We start from the raw sequence: 20,019 nt of genomic DNA, 5'->3' as shown, positions 1-20,019 counted from the left end.
TGGTTCCCTTTGATAACATTCAGGGATTGTAGAGGTAAAAGACACGTCAAGAAACTTCAAGTTCTTGTCAGGGGATGGTTGTGCAAGAGCATCATGAGACTGGTTTGAGATTGGAGTGTTGGAGTAATGCAACAAAACTGCTTGCCGCTCTGCAGACAGTGTAAGGAACACACTTTGCTAATCATGCATGCAAACTGAAATGTGTTGCAACATGAACAGTAAAAAAAAAAGTTAACATATTTGGATTGTTACTTCTTTCTAGAAACCTTTTATAAGCAATTTATATTTATATGAAAGAAATTACTGGCTGTATTAGGGCTGTAAAATATGCCATAACCTTCAAAACTATCCTTAAAATACAGAAAAGAAATGTGTCCAGTTCACTCAGATTTAAATATTAAAGACTGGATAATAAAGAAGGTGATGTTTGTCTTATGACATCCTCCTTGAGTTTCCTAATTTATATGTGATTCATGAAACTGAAAAATGTACTTCAACTTTTGTGCAATACTATGTTTTCCAATACTGTTCTTTCCAATACATTCATGGATCCATTAAAAAAGCAATATTATACCAAAAGATAAATTCCTAAGCAAAATTATGTTTGTACATATATGCTACATATATATGCATGTCAAATGCCTTAATTCATCGCTGGATGAATATTTTTAAAGCTTCAGATAAATAATTATGAGTCTTGTGTACTCTTTATGGATTATATTATCTGTTAATACCTGTTTTGGGCAATGGGCTTTGCAGTAACATTACAAGTGATAAATATTTTTTTTCAAGAGTATCATGGAGAATGAAAGAAAACAATACGGTAATATGCCTGCAGTGTAACAACACAAGAATAATTTCACAGGAAATCATCACCACATTTTATTAAGTACATCAGATGTCTCATCAACTGATTTTTGAAGTGGCAGAATGACCTAGCAAATCACATCTAATGACAAAGAGAGTGAATGTAATTAAAATCCAACCAGGGCAAAAGCTAATAACTGACAAATGAAGAGAAAGCATTAAAGTTATGTTAAAAGGTGAATTAATAACCTTGAATGAAATAATAACATTCTAATGACTACATTTCAATGACAGCGTTCCAAATTCTGAAGTCAATCACTTTTAAATCAAGTGTCCATCTAGGATTGATTAAATTTACAACCCTTCCGTTGGTAGTTATTTTCCTTTAAATTTTCTTTCCACACTGATTGCAGATTGCCCTCTCTCTCCCTCCCTCCTCTCCCTCTCTCTCTCTCTCTCTCTCTCTCTCTCTCTCTCTCTCTCTCTCTCTCTCTCTCTCTCTCTCTCTCTCTCTCTCTCTCTGTCTCTCTCTCTCTCAAGTTTCTCTTAACATTTCATGGCACTGATTTCTCATTTAATCAGAACATGGGTCATGAAACTCTTTTATTGAAACCATTGAACATAGAAGGGTGTTGAAGAAACTTTGATCCATAATTTGGTTAGAATTCTATTTTACTAGTTATTAGATGAGTAGCCTTTAAACTGACCTTCTGAATCTCTGTTTTGCCCAATACATGGGGAATTAAAAAATAACTTTATTTCAAATTACATATAAAGAACATACATGATAATTTCATATATGGTTTTATGTGTTTATTATTTCAGTAGTAACTACCCGAAGACATCATTCAGAAAAGTAAAAACTGATGGCACTTATGACAGACTTTGCAACAAGTACTACATAAAATTGCTCATTATTGCTGGGCTCCAGTGAGTCATACCTATAATTCTGGAGACTGAGACCTGGGGGCTCATGACACTCTTATCTCCAATTAACCAGCAATAAACTAGAAGTGACCTTGTGGCTCAAGGAATAGAATGTTAGCATTGAGATGAAGAGCTCAGGGACAATGCCAAGGTCCATAGTTCAAGGCCCTTGACTATTCCCCTCAAAAAAATTCCTCATTATATGATATGATGAATAAAACTTTGTCCTGATACAGGATCAAAATGTCATAAAAATGAGATAAGAATAAAATAAATTCAATAAAATTTGAGACAGAAATTACAGACTGTTTTCTTGTGAAATCTGAACTTCACTAAAATATTTAATTTTAAGAACTTTATCACTGGGACTGGGAGTTTGACCTAGTGGTAGAGTGCTTGCCTAGCATGTGCAAAGATCTGGGTTCAATTCCTCGGTACCACATACATAGAAAAAGCCAGAAGTGGTGCTATAGCTCAAGTGATACAGTGCTAGCCTTGAGGAATTCTCAAGGACAGTAGTCAGCTCTGAATCCAAGTCCCAAGAAATCCATTCACCTCTGTATTAGTGTCTGTTATTTCATTTCTGTTATAGTGATATTTTCTTTATATATTGAGGCACTCCAAAGTTAACCACATTTTATTTACAATTGTACACTCCTTGTAAATTGAACCCATTTATCTAATTATTTTTTAGCTTTATACATTGGATCTACATATTGAAAAATATTTATATTTTATTAATTGGTTGTGTTTGTGTGTGTTTAGTGGCACATGTCTATGTGTGTATAACTTAATCTGTATTTATCAAAAGACTTAATAAATGCCTAATGTTCATGCCATGGACTATTCTTCAAATAAATACTAAAACTAAAATAATCCTAAATAATATATATATAAATGTAAATAAATTTGCATATATACATACATTTGGGTATATATATCTACACATGCAAAACAGAGCAGATTGTTTTTCATTTTTCTCTAAGTCATATGAAAAGGGGTGCTTCAAGTTTGGACTCTAGGGGCTGTGAGTTTGGCCTAGGGGTAGAGTGCTCACCTATCATGCACAAAGCCTTGGGTTCGAGTCCTCTGTTACCACATACACAGAAAAGACCGAAACTGGGGCTGTGTCTCAAGTGGTAGAGCTCTAACATTGAGAAAGCCCAAGGACAGGCTGAGGTCCTGAGTTCAAGCCCTAAAACAGAAAACAAACAAACAAAAAAGATTGGACTCTAATTTGTTCTTATCATGATGGGGTCTAAGGTAAGACACCAGATTCTAAACTTGAATGAGTTACCAGGGTACGTGATTTTTTTTTTCTTTGCCAGTCTTGGGCTTAAGTTCAGGGACTGAGCACTGTTCTTGGATTTTTCTCAAGGCTAGAACTCTACCACTTGAGCCTCAGCACCACTTCTGGCCTTTTCTAAGTATGTGGTACCAAGGAATCGAACCCGGGTCTTCGTTCATGCTAGGCAAGCACTCTACCATTAGGCCAAACTCCCGGCCCTGTACGTGAATTTTTAATGAACAGTTCTAAAATTCTGAGGCCTGAGTGTGGCCTATTGGTAGAGTGCTTACCTAGCAAGCACAAAGCCCTGGGTCCGATCCTTCAGTACCACAAAGAAAAAGCTGTACGTGGGGATGTGGCTAAAGTGGTAGTGCTTTAGCCTTGAGAAAGCTCAAGGACATTGCCCAAGCCCACGTTCATGTTGACAAGGGCTTCATGAAATTACTGCGGATGGCTTTATAAAATGTTGTTAAGCTGGTTTTCACCTAACTGCACATCATATTAATATTAACAGCTATTTGTAATTATTTGCAAGTAAAATTAAGGTGTTAGTAATTATCCTTTTGTATCTGAATTTCTTTCTTTATGAAGATTACCTATTTCTGAGTAATATTTTTCTAAATAATAGAATACCAAGCTTTAGATGTTTCAAAATGTATTTAAATTAATGCTTGATTGCATTGTATATTAGGGCAATTAGGAAAATAAAAGGAATTTTGCTTAGAGTTTAATTTACTCCTAAAGTAAAGAGCAAGAAGCATTTATATGTATAAATCAAAATACAATGCACATTTATGAAAATGTTTGGTACAGCCAAAAATTATCGGCATACTAGTTCATTCACACATTCAAACATAAACCATACTTTTATAAATATTTTAAAGAAAAGTACATATTGTAGTAACTACCCTATTTCAAAATGTGTCAAAATAAAATTTATTACAAATGCTTGATATTGGGAATAAATTCACACTTTATATGATATAGACAAAAGAACAGACATTTAAAAAATAATCAGAACACAAGATCTCATTACGTTGGATTCTGAAGATTTCAAAAGCAACACTATTCTTCAATTTGCAAATATTAATAACCAGGCAAAAAAGCTTAATGAAATGTACATAATTCTCCTGTAACTCTGCCTGAAAAATTTTGGGAGTTAGGATTATCATATAAACTTCAAAATAACAAAATATTTAATTCATTGAAATTAATTTAACAGTTCTATGACATTTTTAAGTCTTTAGAAGAGCATGCTGTGTTCAATTTCTTACTTCCCCTTCTCCATGAAAGTGTGGTTTATGGAGATTCCTGGTATTTATATGACATAATGAGAGGTTTTGTTGTTAGTTTTTTTAATACTTTCCAACATTTCTTCTTTCATCCACTTTTTTTACTTTGACCTATTTTTTCATATAATTTTTAATGTAATTAATAGAGGGGTTACATTATATTCATCAGGTAGAAAGTGCATTACTTCACAAACATTGATACCCTTTCTCATGTTTTGGTCCCCATTTCCCTCCCCCCATCTCCCCCCCTCATCTTGTTTTCCCCCCTTCCCTATCCTATTTCAAATAACCAAATAAGCATATATACAATATATCAGATACCAAGATAAAATACTGTGACAATATGAGACAACGAAGGAACAGCAAAAGAGCTGAGAGATAACATAGTACATTAAGGACAACAATCACTCATTATATGGCTTTTGTTTCTATATCCTGGAGGTCCTTTCATTAAGTATCATCCCGCTTTTATTTGGAGTCATTTGATGCTAATATACTTTGGATTATTGACTCAAGAATCCTGTCTAGATAATTACACTGCTTGTTTAGAAGTTTGAGCTTACTTAGATTTCCAAGCAACTCACTTTACTCAACTACAGATAGCAATTGGTGCACACATTCAGACTCAAGGTTTTATGAAGCCATAGGAATGCCACCATAGCGTGTGGAAGGAAGGTGATCCACACACAAAACTTTATTGTCTATCCAACTTGAAATAATGTACACAGGAACAAAATGGAAATTATGTCAGGCATTTTTTGTTACTTAGAAACAAAAAAACGATAGATTTCTAATAAATTTTACATCAGAAGAAAGAGGAGGCTGCTTCCTCTTTGCGTGTGTGTGTGTGTGTGTGTGTTTGTTTGTGTGTACATGTGTGTGTGACAGTTGATGTTTCCACTAAAGCAGTGAATTTACATGCATTCTTAGGAAAAATAATACATGAAGCACTTAGAAAAGAGTTCTTTATTTTAATCAGGTGTTAAAAGCATTTTTTGAAAAAGGCAAGAATGTAAAATCCCATTTGAATGTCCATTCAAGTATTTTAAATTCTATCTTAAGAACAAAACTTGAACATAAAACAAATCCACCCAAACAGCTGTAAGCTGAGTCTCAGTGCCTGCTTTTCCCCAGAGGCTGACAGTTTCAGATAGGTTAAATCAAATGCTCAAGGTCACCCTACAAGTATGCAGCCATAGCAGGCATGGCACTTCTGCACCAAACTGGATTTCACAACACAGCTTCACACACTCCCAACAAAACCATCTTTCCTCCACAAAACAAAAGAACAAATGATTCCAAAAATTAAACACAGACTGCAACAATATATCTGGAAATAAATTTTGTCTTAAATAATAATTTCACATATGCAGAATGCATATTAATTTATACTTTTATGCTTTTCTATTACATGTAATTGTTGTGGGTTTTTCTGTTATCTAATAAATAGATGATAGATAGATAGAATACATACAAACATACATACATACATACATACATACATACATACATACATACATACATAGATAAATTGAGAGATATGGATCTATCACTATCTGCTAGCCATTTCTTTTGTGGTGGCTTTTTAGACCCAGTTGTCTAGTTTTCCTGTGTGGTACTATAATGCTAGAGGCATCTATATGAGATTTATATAAACAGAAATCAGTTATTTGATTATTAGGTCTCATAGAACTCACATTTCACATTACTTTTTCATGTTTGCAAATTGCCTTTTACATATAACTTAAATTTCACGATGAAATGAACAAGTCATTTACGTGTTATAATTGACTTTCTACATGACTTGATACACTTGTGCTCAACAAAAACAACTAACAAAACTATAAAGAAACTGACATATATAGGTAGATTTTTAAATTTTTACATAAATTCTGTACAATGAAATCATTTGACTATAATAAGGCATTAAATAATCAACAAAATACAATGATTCAACAGTGCATCCATGCATTAACTCTACAAAAATGATCATTTATTCATTTTCAAGTGTTCCTAATTAGTGGAAAATGAAATAGGTCCAGACATCAGCAGTACTAAATTAATGAATATAAAAGCTGAATTGCAATGTTGCTTTGTGAACAAATATTGATCGTTTAAAGATGTGAAGTTTTATAGTTTAATAAAGATGTAGCAAACAAAAGAGAAAGACAGAGAAAGAGAGAGAGAGAGACAGAGAGAGACAGAGAGAGAGAAACAGAGAGAGAGAGAGAGGGGAGAGAAGAGAGTATGGTTGAGACAGGTGGGAAAAATTAAAAATGCCAGGAATGTTCAGGACACAATGTACAGTACAACAGTGCCACCTTCTGGATAGAGTAAATATTGATGTTTATTTCTTTAGGCCTTTAGCTCTAGATCTATTTAAGGGGATATCCTAGTAAATTTCCTGATGCTTCATTATTAATTATCTTTCGATTATGCTTTTAATATCCCTTTTGAAAAGCCTGGAATCCATATTAGAAGAATACCTAGAATACAAAGATTTCAAAATAGACTCAAATCTGATTATCTTTCAGTGATGCTAACAAAAACAAACTAAAAACAACTATACATTTAATATGTAAGTTGATTTATTTTTTGTTTATCTGCAATAAGATGTTAGCAAATGTATGCATGTAATATATTATGCATTTTGTTACACAATAATATGTATTATAATGTATAATTATAATGTATATAATGTATTATAAAGTATTACTATGTATTATAATGTGTTTATAAGATGTTCATAATATAATTTCCTATTACAAGTATCAAAATAAATATGAAAACTCAAAGGATAATATTACAAATTTAAATTCACAGTAACAAAAATGATAAGATACACCCACAAACTGGCTATTGTGCCTTGGATTACAAACTACTTAATGGAGTATTGTTCTTCTTTGTACCAGACCAAAAGGATGAAGCATTACATTCTATGTGACCCAGGCTCTCTATATGCCTTAATCAGAACCTGCTCTAGCTTTAAAATCTCTTCAAACCTTCAGTAGTGTTATTACCTTGAATAGTAATAAATGGTAAAATTTAATTCAAGTTTTGAGCTAAAAATTATTGACCTTTTAACTTCTTAAGGAAATGACAAGTTATCAGGAATGGGTGTGATTTCATATGATGATAGTGCTAACATGGCTTATTCTCAATCTTGCTGTCTTTCTTTTGCCTTTTCCCTTTCTTACCTTCTTCCTTTCTTTTGTTCTTTTGTTTCATTCTTTCTTCCTCCTTTCTCCTTCCTTCCTTTCTTCCTCCTTTCCTTACTTCTTTTTTTAAAATTATTCTCCTGAGATCTGGGATATATGCTTCCCAATATTGTACAAAATTTTTCCTTAATCTATAAAACGCATATTTGACTTAAACTTTTTTTTATTTTCACACTACTAAGACTAACTCACAGAATGTATATACAAGAATATTAATGTACCTGGGGACCTATAAGCAGTGTTGTAGTACATGCTATTTTGTAATGTAATTGGAAAAGATTTGACCCACTCTAACATTTATGCTAATCCATGTAACCTACTTTTTAAAGATCTTTGAAGAAATCTTGATTCCCTCTTCTTTGGAGGAGAATTGCGAGTTTAACTATCATACTACCTCTCCACTTTCTATTCAAAATTATAAGATATTATTTTAAATGTCTTATTATATTCCCATCTAGAATTCTTGCCTTTCAACTATTATTCAATTACTCTTGAATACCCTAAAGATACCTACTCAAGTAGATTCAACTAATGGAAAAATGAAGTGTCCTAAAACAAAATGAAAATGTGAATAATGAACCAATTTAATATAACATAAGAAGCATTAAATTCCATGACTTAGTGATCTTTATATAATTTAAAATATCACATGGTACTGAATAAGACAGTTTTCCATTCTATTAATATACTCAGCGACAGGGTCCTGTTTTGAGCCTCCTATACCAGCTTCTCCTACCAAATGGCTCCCAATGACATCAGCACCTGCTCCAAATACAATGAATACAGTTTTTGCATGAGATATTTGCAGCTTTGTAAAGCATTTACTTCATTTTCTATACTACAGCTTAGAATTACTTGACTCTAATTACATACGACTTTATAAAAGAACTGCATATTCTCTTTAGATAGATTCATCACCATGAAAATCAATGAGAATCAAACATACTTTTAAAAGATGACAAATTCTTTTGAACTTCATGCAAGGTTATTTACCACAGACTTCAATAAAGATTGATCCCAATGAAAATCTCTGTCATGTATCAATATTTCCAAAGTAAATATATCTTAATAGGATCTCTGTGCTTGGGGCACAATGAGACAATATAAAGAATAAATTTCGAGTGAATGAACAGTTACACAACAGTAATGTTAGTATACTGGGAAGTCAGAGATTAATATAAAACTCCAAAATAAGTGCACTGATCAACAGAATTCATGTTGAGTATATTAAGGACCTATCTATGTAATCAAAATCACTCCTCATGAGGTCTTCCTAGTGAAAAAAAGTTGTGCCTATCAATGTAAACCAAAAGAAGATAGAGGTAAAAACATCCGTAAATCACTCTGAATATATACCTAATTTATAAAACTTAATTTCTTATTCCATTATGAATCTTTTAATGTTTTTCTTATGAAAAATATTTTGTGAGAAATTTTTCTTCTATTTCCCCAGAGGGATTTTCAAAGTATTCTGCCTTGCAAAAATAAAACAAATCTGTTTATATTATACATAGGTATCAGCCCTTTAATATTGGTTAATGCAATTACATATACCAGTTAACGTAAACAGTCACAGGAATAGCAAATTCATCCAAGGAATGAAAAAGAGCAACCTAAGAATTATGACTGTCGACAACATAAAACAATGATGAATGTCACACGTCATGAGGAAATAAATTATAAATTATTCCATTGTATATTTTTTCAACAATTAAAATGTGTAAAATAAATTTAAAAGCATATTTCTATGTAAGACTCCTATTTCTGTAATTGAAGTCCTCTAAATACAGTTTCTTTCTCCCATTCTAATTGTGTCTAAGTAACTTTTGTTCTTCCTATCCTTTCATTGGGCGATAGAGACACTGGTACTGGAGCTGAAACTGGTCGATTGTTAGCCATTGAGCTCTACCCTAGGTTTCTATTCACATTTGTTTTCTTGTGATAGAATTCTTCTACCCAGTTATTAATTGCTTCATAGTCTTCTCATTGTCCAATGAAGATGAGTTCACATTTTATAATGCAATATATACTATACACTTTTTAGCCAATGATCTATTTTATCACCTGTGTTTCCCCTCTCTCTTCCTTTCTTCCTTCCTTTCTTTCTTTTTCTTTTTTTATTCCTTCCTTCCTTCCTTCCTTCCTTCCTTCTTTCCTTCTATTTTCCTTTCCTTTTTTCTTTCCATATATATTTATTTTTGACTTCCCATCAGTGTTTTGATACCAAATTGAATGGGCCTATATCAGTTAGCTAAATGTCTTAGTGTTGAGAGATACACTCCACTATTTCATCCATTATTCTATAAAGGAATTTTTAAGATGTTTGCCATTATTTTTTTCAAAGTGGAAAATGCTTACAAATATATTGTGAAGCTAAAATTGTTTTTGTTTTGTTTCAAAAATCTCTAGCAACCAGTATCTCTTCTATTTTGAACTTTTGTAGTTCTTGGCCTTTTGATTTTCAAGCCGTGCATAGATTTGACCTCATTTATTGCAATAAAAAATAGCCAATTCTCTGCAGAAACACAATCTGACTTTATTTTTTACTCTATACAGTTGTTCCTACTTTATTTTTTCCTTCTTATATCTGTCAGGGAAAGATACATTTAAAAATTAGCTTATTGCTTCTGTTAAATATTAAGGATAAATCTTTTTTTAAATTTTTATATTTGTTATTTTTTCTTTTCATTAACTTTCCTTTGACACATTCTTTATTTTGACCAAATTCTTCCATAAAATATCATCAATTCATTTTGAATCCACCAGCTCTGAATTTCTTATGCCATGAGGCATTCTTTTCATTATCATTCCCTAAAAGAAAACGATTGCTAGCTTATGAGCATTTCTATTACAGTCCGTTAAAAATTATTCTTAGCTATTAGCTGCATATTTATTGATTTTCCTCCTATAATGCAAGAAGACAACACCTTTACTTTAAAAAAATCCCATTTCATTTTATTCATTGATGTGCTTGACCATACTGCTGGTTTGGAGCTTGAACTTATCAAATCTGAAACATATTACCATAATTAATGTTCATCTAATCATCACGCCAAACCTAAATCAGGGGCTTGAGAGAATTTACAATAGGCCATGGAATTTCACAACCTTAATGGTTTTCCTGTGACCTCAGATGCTATTCTAACAACAGAATAAGAAGGGGGAAGATTTTGTGATATTCAATGTAATATTGACTAAAGCATCTAGAATTAAGAATCCAATGGCCTGATAAATCACATAGCTGTTCAAAGTTTTATTGATTGACCTCACCCTTTCTATTACCCCTGTAAACTTTACTGCTTTTAAAATCTGAAGTCCACACTAGCCTTGAGAAAAAATGCTCAGGGACATTGTGCAGACCTGAGTTGAAGCCGTAGGACCAACAAAAAAATACATAAATATTTGGATTACTTGTGTGCTACCTAAAATATTGTGTATAAAATTTAAAATCTCACTTGTTTGTTGCCGAAATCTAGGGAAGCAACTAACTTTTCTGTAAGCCTTTTATAAAATAAATTTCAGTTTTAGGGCGATTTTTCCAGTTTTTTAGACAGCTTACTTTATCCTCTGGAATTAAAGACAGCTTATTTCTTCCTTCCTAATCTATGTACCTTTCATTTACTTTTCTTATTACATCAGCAGTGACTAAAATGACGGTGAACTGTCATCGTGAGAGATGGTTTGCCTTTGCTAAATAAATTTGGCCTAAAGTTACCTATAAAATTACTTTGAAAGTTACCTCTAATGTCATCTATCTAGTGAATTAAAACCTTACTTAATACATAAACAAGATGAAACTTAAGAGTATATTCCTCTAACAAATAGCTAAGTCTTAGCCCATCATAACAGTCATTTATTACAGACTGCAAACTATTGACCCTATCTGAATAAGGCAAATGTTCTACCTCCCAAGAAGCCAGTTGTCTAGCTGCAACCAAGCAGGTTGTGCAGAGTTCCCTTTTTTGTTGTTTAATAAATATTTTTTGCTCATTTGCGGCTAGACATTGTTTCTGAACCTCCAATTGTTCAAAGTGCTATACAAATATTGAAACATTCTTTGCTAAAATAAACCATCCTAAATTTAATTTTTTCCATGTATTTTTTTGTAATTAATAGAAGGGTTACATTGCATTCACCAGATGGAAGGTGCATTACTTCACATACATTGATACCCTTTCTCATGTTTTGGTCCCCATTTCCCTCCCCTCCACCTTCATCTTGTTTCCCCCCCTTTTCTATCCAATTTCTAATAACCAAATACACATATATCCAATATATCAGATAACAAAGTGAAATACTGTAACAATATGAGATAACCATGAGGCCATACAGTATGACGCTAAATGAAAGGAACTCTAGGATATAGAAACAAAAGCCATATGAGTGATTGTTTTCCTTAATGTACTATGCTATCTCTCATCTCTTTTGCTGTCTCTAAATTTAATTTTAAAAATCTAAAGTCCAAAACAAAATTATTTTTTAGATATTTTATGTCTTAGTTCTTTAATTTTATTTTAAATTTGCTTAGATTAGTTGTGCACAGATGTTAAGTTGTATTTCCATATAGTCATAAAATATGCGTTGGTCCAAATCACCCTCTATATTACTTCCTCTATCTTTCCTTTCTCTTCTCTAAATAATTCCAATAGGTTTCACTATTCTGTTTGCATATATATAATGTACTTTGATTGCGAATATATACTTCCAGCTCTATCTTTTCTTTTTGCTCTTCTTAATAGCGGTAGTCTACAAACTTGTATGACCTTGGGAAAATTGAGGTCACAAAAATGAACATCAAATTTTATGCCCGAATATCCTTCATATAAAATTGTCTAACATAATTGCATTGACATATCCAAATTGAGTTCTAATGTGCAGTAATATTTACCCATGCATACATTCATTCAGATATTCTTTTAGAGACATTTAATAAAATAAACTCTGTATGCATAGTCCTTTTATTGAAAAATTAAAAAATATTCCAAATACATTATTGAATTACTAATGGTATAGCAGAAAGAAGCAATAGTTGGATATACTAAGAAAGGGTAGCACAAGCAGTTTTCAGAAATTGTAAGCATGATCAGTAGATAGAATACAAATAATGATAACACTCATTTTTCTTGTAATGAAGTGTAGGAATTTTTTACAGTAAGATTTTAAATTTGTTCTTTAAACCTGTTACTTGAATAATATTCTATAGGGAAATAAGTTTATAGTAAACATATGGCATAGTTGGCAAAGTAAATTATTCAGAAAATAATTCATTCAATTTTCATGGCAGTCAAAACAAATTTGTGGAAAACTTTGAATGTCTACTTGGGAAAGCAATATTAGCATGATTCTTAGTCATTATATGAACACTTGGGGGATTTGAATGAGAGTATTTCAATAATGAAGTCATAAAAATATAAACATTTTGAAAATCTTAGTAAATTATGGTATATTTGCACTATTAAGCTTAGTCCAAATGCTTTATTTTACGTTTGCATCTCTGACCAGAGATTTTTAACACAAAACCAAATATGTTAAAAAAAAACATAAACAAAGCAAAGGGATATTATGTAACTCTGTCTAGAAATGTTGATCTCCTTAAACTTAAATTTGTCTATATGTATCATTAACATATCAAATATCATTTGAGAGTGATAAATTGCAAATGCATATTCAAGAGGAACATAATGAATCAAGTTATAGCCTTTAGCCAAACTAACATTTTGTCCAGATGACAAGCTGCATATAAGATTTTGAAGCTTGACATAGAGTTTGACACTAATTTCCTTCAATGACAAACTGAATTGGCTTTAAGAAGTATAAAATGACTAAAAATACTCAAGCTTTGTATTCTTTTTTATGATTACATATGAGTCATTCCTTCAAAGGCTGAAATCTATTCATTATAAAAATTGTGGTTTTTTTAATGAAGTAAAATGTCATTCCCTTGCCTTCAAATGCAGTGTATGAGATTTCCTGCTCAATCCAACTGGTTTTACTGATAAGGGACTATGATGGTGGAGAATTGTACTTCTCCTAGGAAGAAGTTACAATTTGAGAGTTGTGCAAAAATAACTTTCAAGCATTTCTGTGAAGTTTGCATTAATGTACTGGAAATTGAATTTGCCTATTATTTTAGCCTTGCCCAAGTTTCTACTTATTCAAATGTTTTTACATCTGATCTAAAATAGGATGTAGACTTCAGTATAACAAACCTACTTTAAATAAATTGTAGGAAACAATTATATGTGAGATTTCTGTTAATGAGAGCCGGGAAATATCAGTTATATATGGGGGTTGAGAATTCAGTGGAGTTTTGTCTAATATTTCTGTCTAATATATCATGCATTGGAAAATCTATATTATGTTCTAGTTAAGCTACAATTCTAATTCATCAGTTTGGTTTCATTAATTTAAGCGATAATGAGATTGAAATGACATTACTTCTGTTTTGAGTAATTATCTTATTTTTCTGACAAATTAAATTATGAGGGCTTTTGTCCTCTAGAAAGTTTTTGAAAGACCGAGTTACCAACCAGTGTCTACAAAAACGAAATAAATTCATCATTTGTAGGATTCATGTGATTTTTGCCTGGGAGTCTATTGGTTGGAAATCAATAGCCATTTTCTAATTGTGCAGGGTTTTGATTGAGTAATAGGTCAAACGATCTTACTTACAGTCAAACATGCAGGGTTATGCTCATTTCTAAAACTCACTCACACCTTGCACTGAACTAGATGGACAGCCTAGCAGTCTGATTTGTTCACCTCGAGATTCTGAATGTTGTGAGATTAGTCCTCATTAGAACATGAGACTAGAAGATCATATAGTTAATCAGTTTTTTTAAATGTATTTTATTGTCAGGATAATGTATAGAGGGATTACAGTTACATTCCTCAGTTAATGGTACACTACTTCTCCCATCTTGATACCACTTCTCATGTTTTTGTCACCCTTTCCTTCCCCAAACTTCTCCCAATCCAGATTCAGGCAGATCACAGATTTCAGGTATCTTAAAAGAAAATCAAGTAGTTGGGTATCTAAAGAGTCTTTAATAACTATTGTTCATCTGAAACTGTAAGAATCACTTAAGGTTCTAATTATACACTGATATAATAACTCCTCACCTACTATTGATCCCTAGTTTCATAGCATTGTTTTGGAAAATATTCTTGATATGGGCCCAAACTTTATAAACAAAGTTGTATAAAGTTATAACTTTTTAAAGGATTTTTATGTATACTCACATATAATACTTCTGGAAGAAGGTTTTATGTGTGCTTGAAAAGAATATTTATTCAGCTACTATTTGCTACAATGTCCTATCCATGGCCTTGGTTCATTTTTCCCCAAGTCTTTTGTTTCCTTATTGACATTTGTGTGCAACAGATTGATCTTTTGGAGAATATAAGAAACTGAAGTCCATATACCTATGTATTAGTATCTGTTATTTCATTTCTGTTCTAATGACATTTTGTTTATCTATCGAGGAGTTCCAAAGTTAACCACATTTTATTTACAATTGTACACACCTTGTAATTGAACCCATTTATCTAATTATTTGTGATCTTTATGCATTGGATCCTCATATTTAAAGAAATAGAGAAGGAAAGGTTTTCATTCAAAAGAATATCCAGGAAATTTGGATCAACTGTCTGGCATGAGGAAAGCAAGATTGTTCCTGTAGTCCACAAGATGGCTGACTAGTAGTTGACAAGCAGGTGAGAGAGATGACCCCTGAATCTACAGAGTAAACTTCTGTGTGGATCTACAGGAAGGAGGAATCTAGGCCCAATTCCACTGAAATGCTCTGGTCGGGTGAGCTTATACTTGGAGAGAAGGGAAGGTGAGGGAATTTGCTACTGGGCCTAAGGGAGTAGATCATGAACCTATTGTATGTGGAGGTTGGCATTCTGTGTCTTTGAGGACTGGCTTAAAGACTGAATCCAAATGGGGCATGTAAATCTGAGTTTCCAGTGTTTGTCTTTAACATGTATCTACTTCATGCATCCATAAGAATTGCACCCTAAATCCTGAATGACGGGAGAGACAGTTCATTCAGAAATGACTTTTGTAAATGTATTTTTGTTGTAATTAATAGAAAGGTTACATTATATTCACCAGATAGAAGTTGTATTGCTTCACAAACATTGATACCCTTTCTCATGTCTTGGTCCTCATTTCCCTCCTCCCACACCGGCCCCTCATCTTGTTTTTCCCCCTTCCCTATCCGATTTCAAATAATCCAATAAGCATATATACAATATATCAGATAACAAGGTAAAATACTGTAACAATACTAGATAACCAAAAAAATACGAGATAACAGAAAAAGACATGAGAGATAAGATAGTATATTAAGGAAAATAGTCACTTATTATATGGATTTTGTTTCTATGTCCTGGAGGTCCTTTCATTTAGTCATACTATATGTCCTATGTATCTAGCTTTTGTTGTATTTTAACTCTCTGCTAGAACAACCCAAGGTTTCTACTTATTATGACAAATGAAGGAAACCATTGAGCCTATGTTCCTTTGAGTCTGGCTTATTTCACTTAATATGAATTTTTCTAAGTCTTTTCATTTCCTTACAAATGGGGCGATGTCGTTCTTCAGACATGACTTTTTGAGCTTGGTTACAAGAGACAGCCACCAGTACAAAATCATGGAGTTTAATGTTAAGCAGGAGTAATATTGAAGCCTAAATTCTCAGAAGAATTAGCATTCTTTTGAGGCCTTTATGATTAAAACTCATAGGCTATTTTCCTAGCTACAGTATAACTTCAATGACATGTAACAGTGTAGCCATGAGTGAAAAGACAGCTCAAGTTTCTAGAGAAGAGAGGGCATTCTTACTGTTAAGAATGATTTCTGAAAGAAATAGGAAGAGGAAATAAGGGGAAGGAGTCGGGGAGGGAAATGGGGACAATATAAGAAGGCATATCAATGTGTGAGAAGTAATGCACCTTCTATCTGATGAATGTAACTGTAACCACTCTATACACTGAAATAAAAATATTAAATAAATAAAAAGAAATTATAAATAAAAAGAATGATTTCTCAATGAAATATTGTCACTTAAAATCATCTCTAAAATTTAACTCTGGAAGCCTAGAGTGGTGGTTCTTGTCTTTAATTCTAGCTATTCAGAAGGCTGAGCTCTGAGAATCAGTTTGAAGCCAGCCTGGGTAGACACTTCCAATTAACGAATAATAGTTAAAAGGCAGAGCTGTAGTTCAAGTAGCAGAGCATTAGTCTTAGTCTTCAGCAAAAATGCTCAGAGATAGTTCCCAAACCCTGAGTTCAAGTCTCAAGACCAGGACCCATGCAAACTAGCAATAATAACAAAAATAAATAGAAAATCTGTGTGATTAGAGATATGGTGATAAATTTTAGTAGTGATATAAAGTAGCATGATTCCTAGACAAATGCATATGAGTATAAATCATTAAAATTAACATACAAACCTTTACCAAAGACTCCTAGAAACTAAATAAAAAGAACTATAGTGAAGAATGTCTATAACATCTGTACTCAGAATAGATACAACAATATAAGAGATAGTCTGGGTTTAAGACCAGAACCCCTGGTTGTGGAAGGGAAGAGAGGGGAAAGAAAGGTAGAGAATGGCAGAGCTTGGGAGGGGGGAAGCAAGAGACAGATAGAAGAAGCAGGAGGAGGAAGAGGAAGGAGGCAGAGAAGAAAGGAGGTAGAGGAGGGAAAGAAACAAAAGATAAAAGGAAAAGAGAGAAAGAGAAGCTGCAATGATGAATTACAGACTTAAGAAAATTTTCAGAAAAACTCACATCTACAGAATATTATGAGAAACAAAGTATTCCCAAAACTTAACAATCGAACCCAAACAACTCAGTGCTAAGTGGGCCAAAATCTTTGACAGCTACTCTAACAAAAAGACAAACAGATGGTGTTTTAGTCTATTTGTGTTGCTCTACCCCAGATTGAATAAGGTATAAACAATGGAAGTTTATTTGGCTTGTTTCTAGAAGCTGGGAAATGTGAATTCTTCAAAGGTTTTCTTGCCTTAATATGGCAAAGGGATAAAGTTATCACACAAAGAGAAATAAAATGACCAAGAGAGAGAAAGAGAGACATATGGAGAGAAATAGATGAAATATAAAGATAAATAAACAGAGAGAGACAAAAAGAGAGGCATACCATGACAGTAAAAGATCATGACAACAAGCAAGTGAATAGAAACAGTTTAGCCCATGAGATTGTATTACTTATCAACTCTCATAGTAACTGTCTTACACTCAGGAGACAAAGAGCAACCTAATTTTATTTGTAAGGATGGTAGCAGAGAACCCTTATCATTCCTTAAAGAATCCACTTTTAAAAACACTCTGATGCAATTAAATTATGAGTTATAGAGGGCATATCCCAAGGATAGAAGATGAATAAGTGTATAAAAAGAAGCTTAACATTATACATTCTACAAAAAATTAGAATCAAAAGAGCAATGAGAGTGCATTAAATGCCTAAAAATTCAAAATTCAGAACAATCTTGATCGCCATTTATATGTAATCTCAGCACATGGGAGGCAAAGAGAGGAGGCTGGAAGATCTCAATTCCCTGGACAGTACAGGCTGCATAGTAAATATGAAACCAGGCTACTGATACATAGCAGGACCCTGCTTCAGAAAAGAAAAAAAAATGATGGGAAGAAAGGAAAGAAAAGAAGGAAGGAATTCAAGAGTAAGGAAGGCAGGTAGGGAAGAAGGGAAGGAGTTATGGAGGGAAAGAGGAAGGAAGAAAGGGAAGGTGAGTGGAAGGAAGACAAAAAGCCTTATGATTGTGTATAAATACCACATCTTGTTGATCCATTCATCAACTGAGGGACATCTAGGTTGGTTCCATATCTTTGCTATGGTAAATAGTGCTGCAACGAACATTGTTGTGCTAGTAGATTTAGTATGCCCTAGTTTCTGGATGGTTGGGTAAATGCCAAGTAGTGGAATTGCTGGGTCATAGGGGAGCTCAATGTTTAGTCTTTTGAGGAACTGCCATACTGCTTTCCATAGTGGCTGAACAAGTTTTCACTCCCACCAGCAGTGCAGTAGTGATCCCTCCTGGCCACATCCCCTCCAGCATCTGTTGTTATTAGTTTTCTTGATCCTGGCCATTCTAACTGGAGTGAGGTGGAATCTTAGAGTTGTTTTGATTTGCATTTCTTTTATGACCAGAGATGTTGAACATTTCTTCATGTGTCTATAGGCCATTTTTGTTTCTTCTTCAGAGAAGGCTCTCTTTAAGTCTTTGGCCCATCTTTTGATGGGATGTTTGTTTCTTTGGAGATTAGTTTTGGAGTGATCCAGTTTTTTGAGCTGTTGATATATTTTAGATATGAGGCCTTTGTCCGTTGTATGGTTAGTGAAGATCTTCTCCTACTCTGTAGGCTTCCTAATTAAGTTACTATCTATGTCCTTTGCCATACAAAAGCTCTGCAGTTTAATGCAGTCCCACAAATCCAGCCTTTCTCTGATTTGTTGTGTTTCTTGGTCCTTATTAAGAAAGTTTTGACCTGTGCCAAGGAGGCCTAGTGTATCTCCTATTCCTTCTTGTAAAGTTTTCAGTGTGTCGGCTTTTACCTCCAGGTCTTTGATCCATTTGGAGTTAATTCTAGTACAGGGTGACAAAGAAGGATCCAACTTTAGTTTTCTGCATGTGCTTAACCAGTTCTGCCCGCACCACTTGTTGGAGAGGCTGTTTTTCTTCCATTCTATTTTTTTGGCTCCCTTGTCAAAGATTAGGTGGCCATAGGTCTGTGGTTTAATACCTGGGTCTTCAGTTCTATTCCACTGGTCTTCATTCCTGTTCTTGTGCCAGTACCAAACTGTTTTGATAATTATAGCTCTGTAATAGAGTCTAAAGTTTGGTATTGAAATTCCTCCTGCACTGTTCTTTCTGCTAAGAAGTGTTTTTGCAATGCGGGGTCTTTTATTATTCCATATGAAATTTTGGATTGCCTGTTCTATTTCTTTAAAGAATGACTTTGGGATATTGATGGGTATTGCGTTGAATTTGTAGATAGCCCTTGGCAAGACTGTCATTTTCACGATGTTGATTCTTCCAATCCAGGAGCATGGGAGGTTTTTCTATATTCCCAGTTCTGCTTTAATGGAATTCTGTGCTGTTGTCAGAAAGAATGACATCTCCACATTTGTAAGGAAATGGAAATACTTACAAAAAAATCATATTAAGTGTAGTAAGCCAGACTCAAAGGAACATAGGCTCAATGGCTTCCTTCATTCGTCATAATCAGTAGAAACCTTAGACTCTTCTAGCAGAGATTTGCAATAGAGCAAAACCTAGATACATAAGGCCATACAGTATGATGCTAAATGATAGGAGCTCTAGGATATATAAACAAAAGCCATATAATGAGTGATTGTTGTTCTTAGTGTACTATGTTTACTCTCATGTATTCTGCTGTCCCTTTGTTATCCCATATTGTTACAGTATTTTACTTT

The sequence above is a fragment of the Megascapheus bottae genome, chromosome 11 (genome assembly GCF_031878675.1).
Source record: "Megascapheus bottae isolate mThoBot1 chromosome 11, mThoBot2.hap1, whole genome shotgun sequence".
NCBI classification, from domain to species: domain Eukaryota; kingdom Metazoa; phylum Chordata; class Mammalia; order Rodentia; family Geomyidae; genus Megascapheus; species Megascapheus bottae.
This window is presented reverse-complemented; position numbering follows the sequence as displayed.